This window comes from Helianthus annuus, chromosome 4 (genome assembly GCF_002127325.2).
Source record: "Helianthus annuus cultivar XRQ/B chromosome 4, HanXRQr2.0-SUNRISE, whole genome shotgun sequence".
Classification (NCBI taxonomy): Eukaryota; Viridiplantae; Streptophyta; class Magnoliopsida; order Asterales; family Asteraceae; genus Helianthus; species Helianthus annuus.
In genome coordinates, this window is record NC_035436.2 from 84,434,601 (window position 1) to 84,443,140 (window position 8,540).

Genomic DNA, 8,540 nt, shown 5'->3' on the forward strand with positions numbered 1-8,540 from the left:
AGACTATCAAAGAACTATTAGGTAATTTTCTAAAGCCCTCTGATATCTTTTAAGTATCGACAATAGTGTTGCATCCTTTTGACACTAATCCTGCTAACCGGCATTGAAGGTTTCTGATACTCGGCCTTAACCTTAGCTCAGGTTAGGCACTTCCCAACATAACTGGCAACGTCACTCTTGAGATTTGGCCACCAATAATAATCTTTCAGATCTTGGTACATCTTGTCCGATCCTGGGTGGATCGAGTACCTCGACTTATGAGCTTCGTCAAAGATAACTTCTCTAACACCACCATAGAGCGGAACCCAAATGCGTCCCATGAAGTATAAGGTTCCTTCCTCATTTGGCACTAATTTCTTCTCCATTCCTCGGAGGTATTCAGCCTTGAGGTTTTCTTTCTTAAGAGCTTCTTGTTGTGCGTCACGTATACACTAAGTGATATTCATCTGAATAGTCATATCTAAAGCTCGAACCCTTATGGGTTTAACCCTTTCCTTTCGACTTAAGGCGTCTGCTACCACATTTGCCTTTCCATGATGATACTTGATCTCGCAGTCATAATCATTCAGCAACTCAACCCATCATCGCTGACGCATATTAAGCTCTTTTTGATCAAATATGTGCTGCAGACTCTTGTGATCCGTGAAGATAGTACATCGAGTACCATACAAATGGTGTCGCCAAATCTTCAAAGCAAATACCACTGCGCCTAGCTCCAGGTCGTGAGTGGTATAATTCTTCTCATGGACTTTGAGTTGGCGTGAAGCATAAGCGGTGACTTTTTGGCGTTGCATTAGCACGTAACCCAATCCCTGACGCGAGGCGTCGCAGTATACCACGAAGTCTTCCGTGCCTTCGGGTAGGAACAGTATATGTGCATCGCATAGCTTGTTCTTGAGCAGTTGAAAAGCTTCTTCTTTCTTGTCTCCCCAATCATACTTCTTGTCCTTCTGAGTAAGAGAAGTTAGCAGTTGAGCTATCTAGGAGAAATTCTCGATGAACCTGCGGTAGTAACCCGCTAATCCCAAAAAATGTCGAATCTCAGTCGGAGTCTTGGGAGTTTCCCAATTCTTTATTGCTTCAATCTTTGTGGGATCCACATGAATACCACTCTTGTTTACTACATGACCAAGGAACTGTACCTCGCGAATCCAGAATTCGCATTTTGAGAATTTTGTGTAGAGCTTTTCCTTCTTTAGTAGTTCCAGAATGGCTCTGAGATGTTGCTCGTGCTCCTCCTTTGTCCGCGAATAAATCAGAATATCATCGATAAATACAATCACAAATTTATCGAGATATGGCTTGCATACACGATTCATCAAATCCATAAATACTGCTGGTGCGTTAGTCAATCTAAACGTCATCACAAGGAATTCGTAATGTCCATAACGAGTTCTGAACGCGGTCTTTGGTATGCTCTCCTCTTGAATCCACAACTGATGATAACCCGACCGAAGATCAATCTTGGAGTAGTAGCTTGATCCTTGCAGTTGGTCGAATAAATCATCAATCCTCGGTAATGGATACCGATTCTTGATAGTTAACTTGTTCAGCTCCCGGTAGTCGATACACATGCGAAAGCTACCATCCTTCTTCTTAACGAACAACACTGGAGCTCCCCAAGGCGAGAAGCTTGGCCTTATGAATCCCTTATCCAATAACTCCTAAAGCTGTGTGGATAACTCGTGCATCTCGGATGGCGGAAGTCGATAAGGTGCCTTGGCTACAGGCGCGGCGCCTGGAACCAAGTCAATATGGAATTCGACTTGTCGTTGCGGGGGTAATCCTGGCAAGTCCTCGGGGAAGACCTCAGGATAATCTTTCACCCCTGGGATATCTTCAAGCTTCGGCTCTTCGGCTTCCTTATCCATTACATGAGCTAAGAAGGCAACACATCCTTTACGTCGACACTTATGCGCTTTCATACAACTGATGATTCGCAAGGGTGCATCATGCTTCTCTCCATGAATCACGATCGTCTCCTCATTCGCCATCAGAATGCGAATGATCTTCTCATGACAAACTATCTCTGCACGGTTGTTAGACAACCAATCCATCCTGACCACGAGATCAAAGCTTCCCAAGTCAACTGGTAGAAGATTGATAGAAAATTCGCGCTCTCCCAGTTCCAAAGTACAACCCTTAACCACCTCATTCACTTCTACTAACTTCCCATTAGCTAGTTCTATCGAATACGGGACGTCTAGCTTACTCGCAACTAAACCAAGTATATTCTTAAAGTCTATGGATACGAAGCTAAAATCGGAACCAGTATCAAACAGCACGGATGCATAACGTTGATTAATAGGGAACGTACCAGTAACCACGTTTGGATCCTGGCGTGCTTCCCTAACTCCAATGGTGAACAACCTTCCACGAGCTTGATTGTTCTTCGGACAATCCTTCTTGAAGTGCCCCAAATCACCGCAACCATAACATCCTTGACTGCGTCCGTTCCCATTACCACCCTGGTTATTGTTGTTATTGTTGTTTCCTCCACGATTCCCATTTCCCGCTTGATTTCCATTTCCGTTTCTGTTTCCATTACCTCCTTGATTGTTATTTCCGCCCTGGTTTCTGTTTCCATAACCATTCCCACCACGGTTGCCATTACCATTACCACCCTGATTTCCATTCCCACGTCCTGTTCCATACCAACACGTCTCCTTAGAATGCCCAATTTTCCCACACGATTCAAACTTTCCATATCTGCACCGACCAGCATGATGAAATTGGCAGATGTCGCACTTTGGTAGGGTACCCATGTACCCTTTTCCCTTATTTTCAGCATTTGCAGTGCCGGTCTGTGCCTCAGCTGGCTGGTTGGTATCCCTATGCTTGTTGGCGTTGTTGTTCTTGTTATTTGCTTGGGTGCCCTTATTGAAATTGGTAAACTTTCTTTTGTTATCACCCGATGACTCCACATGAGTCTCCTTCTTTTTCATTTCAGAAATCGAAAACTTTCCCAACCGAACTGCTTTCTCCGTAAGCGCCACAATTAGGTCAATAGCCTCAGAAATAGTTGGAGGCCTGGAAGCTGTCACCATGCTCAGAATCTGAGGTGCTAATCCCTAGATAAAACGCTCTATCCTTTTAAACTCTGGCTCCACTAGATAAGGAACAACTCTCGACAAATCATGAAATCGCTGAATATACTCAGCCGCATTCGGACCATCCATTTTTAAGTTCCAGAATTCCGTCTCCAACTTCTGAATCTCCGCTCGAGAGCAGTACTTTTTGCGCATTAACTCCTTCAGTTCATCCCATGTTAATGCGTATGTAGCAGCTTCACCCAATGTTTGGACTTGAAGATTCCACCATGAAAGTGCTCCATCCAGAAACAACCCAGAAATATACGTAAATCTTTGTACTGGAGCACATTTACTCATCCTCAATACAGAGTCAGTTTATCCACCCAACGTACGAAAGCGAAAGCACCCCTAGTGCCATCAAAATTAAGGGGCTTGGAGTCCAAGAATTGTTTTTAGGTATAGCCTGTAACACAAGCAACACAATTCACAATAAGCATTGGCAAAGCACAATTGGAAATATCAAAACGAGTTGTAATGTGTCTTAGGTGACTTAACATTACCGATTGGGGGGTTATTCCCAGAGGTACCACCGCTATGTTCGGAGCGAAGGGCCTCGTGTTGAGTGATAGCTTGTGAGATGCGCTCTTGCAGTTCTGCCTCTGTCCTTGGCAGAGGGTTGTTGGTATCGGTATTTCTTCGAGGCGGCATCCTTCTTCTAGTAAGGTGATTCGGATGGGTTAGGCCTTATTTGTTAAATAAATAAATATTTCTCTAAGAGTCGTATGTATGTATATATATATATATATATATATATATATATATATATATATATAACATAAACAATCATCATAACAATCAACCACACAATAACATAATCATCGCATGAACATGTAAACCAACAATGTATTTTATGAGAACACGACTATTGAACTTTCATTAATAACCAACCACAAGTTACATCGTTTTTAAATTGTATCATATCAAAAGAGACATAGGGTCACACTACCCTTGTCAAATAAGTTTGTCAATATACAAAAGTAATAATCAAAAAGTGGTCTTCATGTCTTTGTAATCTCGGCTCACTTGTAGCATTCTCACTAAAAGTAGAGCATCTGCATAAAACCTAAAACCTACTATACTGATGGCAGAAGAGGAGGAGGGAAAAAGAGCAAGCTGCGAACATGGGCGAGCTCCTCCTCGAGCTCATGAACTCGGCGAATCAAAAAGCTAATCTGCTGCTCAACAGTGAGAAAGCGGACATCAAATCCCGAAATAGACGTGGGAGAAGTAGGTCGAGGTACAAATGAAGCTGATGATGAGGGTGGAGGAGCAAAAGTAGGATGAAACGGAAACGGTGACCGTCTGGCACCCTCATCGAACTCCAGCTCGAGAACTCGACGACTCAAAATCTCAAACTGTAACTGTAGTGACAAAAGTAACTCATCACGAGTGTAGCCTCCATAATGAGAGGGATGATAAGGGTCAGAAATAGGCATAGTATATGGTGGGAACCATCGAAATGGCTCGTCCAGTGAAGCTGGTGTGGAAGGGGTAAAATGTAGAATCAGTGGAAAGTCAGCTGAAGCGAATATATCGAATCTCGGGGGTTGTCCCGAGGTGCCTTCCCCTGGTCGGGGAGCTGGGATCCCCTGTAGAAAAACGATCATGAGATCGGTACGATGAGCATCAGACACAAAAGGAGGTGGGGGAGCACGTCAGCAGGTGGCGGCGGTGGAATAAATGGATCAACAGGTGGGGGGTCAAGTGGTGCTGTAACAAGCTCAGGTATGACTGGTGCAATATCGGGTAAACCAAATGGATCAGGGTCTGGATCAGGAATATGCTCTGGGACGTGAGGGGGTGTAGGGACTCGAACAGGGGATGACGGTGCAGTAGACATCGCAGTGTCGTCATCTGAATCGGTGGCATAGAGCTGAAGTCCTGCAGCCCGCAGGGCCGATGAAGTTACAGACTCAAAGGAGTCTGCAACAGAATGCAAGCTAGAATCGGAAGATATCTCAAAATGCAAATTACATACAAATTACATCAATTGTGGCATAAAACTAACCCTTTTTTAGTACTAATGTTGGAAAAAGTGTGCTTTTGTCTTCCTTTTGTATTTTCAGGATTAAATGAGCTCAAATAGATAAAAGAAGCAAAAAGACAGCTAAATCTAACATAAATACAAGAAAAGGAACAAACGTGGCATGCCTGACCTCCCGACAGCATCTTCCCAAGCAAAACAAGAAGACAGAAGCCTGAACACGCCCCGTGCTCAGTGAGCACGGGGGAGTGCCCAAGTGCCAGCAGAAAAGACAAAGTGGTAGAAGCTTCCATCACCCACCACGGGGCCGTGCTCAGCGGACACGGGGCCGTGGTCAACTATAAGATTCGCGGAATCCAGGCAAATCTTGATAGTACAGATATGCTTCTGCACACGGGGTCGTGCTCAGCGGACACGGGGGCATGGTCAACTAATGCAGACAAACTGCATTTAATGAAGAAAGAGAGGAGGATGGACACGGGGCCGTGTCCAGTGGACACGGGGCCGTGCCCGAGCTTCTGTTCAGCCTATAAATAGGAGTGCTTGGAGCTCTTGCAACTCATCCCTTGGCACACCACCTCTCTCACACTTCACCCACCACCCCCCACCATCACAACACCATCATCCACCACCATCGTCCATTGTCCATCATAGAGTGTGTGAGTCGTCTCGGGATCCAAGATTGATCGTAAGAGTTCTTGACAATCAAAGGCCACGTTTGCCTAAGTCTCTTACATCACTTGGTGAAGACAAGTGTTTAGTGTAATACTTTTTATTTTTAATCTTTTGCACTTTTTTATTGGTTTTGTATTAATGACTTTAATTACTAGTTTCTTATGTTGAAGGTGATTCTTCCTTATCGTTTGTCCGTGGTGTCTTGGCATTATTTTACTGTCTATATAAAATAAAAGATTTTCACCATTCATATCTCCACGGTCTATATGGAGGTATGTTGGCTACCTGGTCGGGGGTTAAGGGAACGGTTTGGTAAGAGTCTTGCCATTGTTCAGTGTATAGATCCTGCAAAGGACCTGGGTCAAATTTAGTAGGACCTCCTTCAATACCCAATGGTATTGGATGGCGGGGGTCTAAACTCTTTGATCCCCTCATAAGTTAAACTACTATTAAAACTTTAACCCGGCTACTTAGGACTGTATCCCTGCTGACTTAGACTACTTAGCCGAGGGTAACGTCGCCTTCAAAAGAGGGGCCTTCCACATTATGCATTAATAACTTAATTAATTATCTTTCAATAATCCGACCCTTTAGGATTGTATCCTTGCTGACTCAAACTACTGGGTTGAGGGTAACGTCGCCTTCAAAAGAGGGGCCTACTACAATAACTAAGATAATCTCTTAAACAAGTGCAAAAGTGCGAAAATAATCAAAGGTTACACTACACACGAGTCGGATCCAAGTGATTCATGTTATCTATCTGTCTTATTTTTATTTTACTTTTCTGCATTTTAGTTAGTTTTATTTTCCTAGTTTAAAAAAAACCTTTTTCTAACATTTTGATTTGATTAGATGTTGAGGATAAACCGGTACTAAAAGCTCTTGCGTCCTTGGACGACCTCGGTATCTTACCAACACTATACTACGTCCACGATGGGTGCACTTGCCCATATGTGTGTTTAGTGTTAGTGAATATCGTGTTTATAAATTTAAAACTTGGCTAAAAAGTGTAGAAAGGGCTTAAAATATACACCTAATATATATATACACTGACACGCATCAAGTTTTTGGCGTCGTTGCCGGGGACACAAGGATTTTAAGAAAGTTAGGAATCAGCGTCCTAACCATTTTTTCTATTTTATTTTTATTTTTTTAGGATTTTCTTAATTTTTCAGCTTCTGCAGAGCTCAGCACGGGTCGTGCCTGGTCGGACACGGGTCATGCCCAGCAGTGTCACTGGCAGTTTTTATTTTCCGAGTTACAGAGAGCTGAGCACGGGGCCGTATCGGTGCAACACGGGGCCGTGTCCAACCTCCCAGTAACAGGGATCCGGAAAACAATCACTGTATCTCCGACCACGGGCCGTGTTCACTGAGCACGGGGCCGTGGTGAACTTTCTGACCAACATTCTTTTCTGTTTTTATTGCAGGACTTGGAACCCAGGCACCACATCTGAACTTTCTACGTAGTGTATGAGCTCCAGTTCTAGTAGAGACATAAAAGAACCTCTAGAAGAACCCGAACGCTTTCTCAGAAAAATACTTAAAGCTAAAAACCAAGAGAAAGTTTCGGGGGACCCATTTCCAATGGCGGACCAACGTACCCTCATGGATTAACTACGACCCACCGTAGGTAATCTCGGCGCCGCTATCAATGCCCCGAATGTCGAAGCTAACAACTTCGAACTTCGGCCGCATTTGATACAGATGCTTTAGAACTCCGCAACCTTCCATGGGCTTGCGGACGAAGATCCCCATCTACATATTACTAATTTCTTAGAAATATGTGATACCTTCCGGATCAATGGAGCATCAAACAACGCCATCCGCCTTCGGATGTTTCCATTTTCGTTAAAGGACCGAGCAAAGGCTTGGCTCAACGCCCTCCCAGTTGGCTCGGTAAACACCTGGGATGAACTAGCCCAAAAGTTTCTATATAGATATTTCCCTCCCGCTAAAATGGCTAAATTAATGACTGAAATTAATACATATTCACAAGAGGATGGGGAATCCTTATATGAAACTTAGGAAAGGTTCAAGGAGCTATTGCGAAAGTGTCCTCATCACGGTCTTGCGGTATGGTAACAAGTATCCACCTTCTATAATGGGTTGTTGCCACACACAAGACAAACACTTGACTCTAGCTCTGGGGGACTTTTAGGTAATCGCCGCCCACATGAAATATACAATCAAATTGAGGAAATTGCTCAAACCAATTTTCAGTGGCACAGTCCCCGAGGCAATAAATCTATTGCCCCGGGCGCCCATAAGGTTGATGAAAGCACTTCTTTACAAGCCCAAATCGAGGCCCTTTCTTTAAAAATCAAAAAGTTAGAAATGACAAAAACGGTCTCGAAGGCTTGTGAAGGGTGTGGTGGGCTACATGAAAGTTGGAGTTGTATGAAAAAACCAGATGATTAACAAGAGTCGGTAAACTACACTGATAACAGACCTAGGCCGTTGGGTCCTCGAACGGGTACCTACAACCAAGGATGGCGTAACCACCCTAACCTTGGTTGGAGAGAACCCGACAATAGTAGTAACCAACAAAACCTAAACCAACGAACAAACTTTCAACAACCAAGAAACGAGTCACAAAATTTCTCTCAACAACAAGGTGGACGAGAAAGGCTTGAAGATACTGTATCTCGCCTCATCTCCGATACTGAAAAGAAAAACTCGGATCGATTTCAACAATTGGAATCAAATTTCAGAAATCAACAAGCTAGTATACGAATCATTGAAAAACAAATAAATCAATTAGCTCAAAATTTCTCCGAGTGACCACAA

At 43.6% G+C, this 8,540-nt stretch overlaps 1 non-coding gene across 1 annotated transcript; it reads right to left on the reverse strand.

Annotated features, from left to right (window-relative positions):
* Positions 1 to 7,715: 7,715 nt before the first annotated feature.
* On the reverse strand, positions 7,716 to 7,822 carry LOC118491818. Its single transcript, XR_004892263.1, has one exon. It is a non-coding gene; the product is annotated as a small nucleolar RNA R71 (small nucleolar RNA).
* Positions 7,823 to 8,540: the final 718 nt, after the last annotated feature.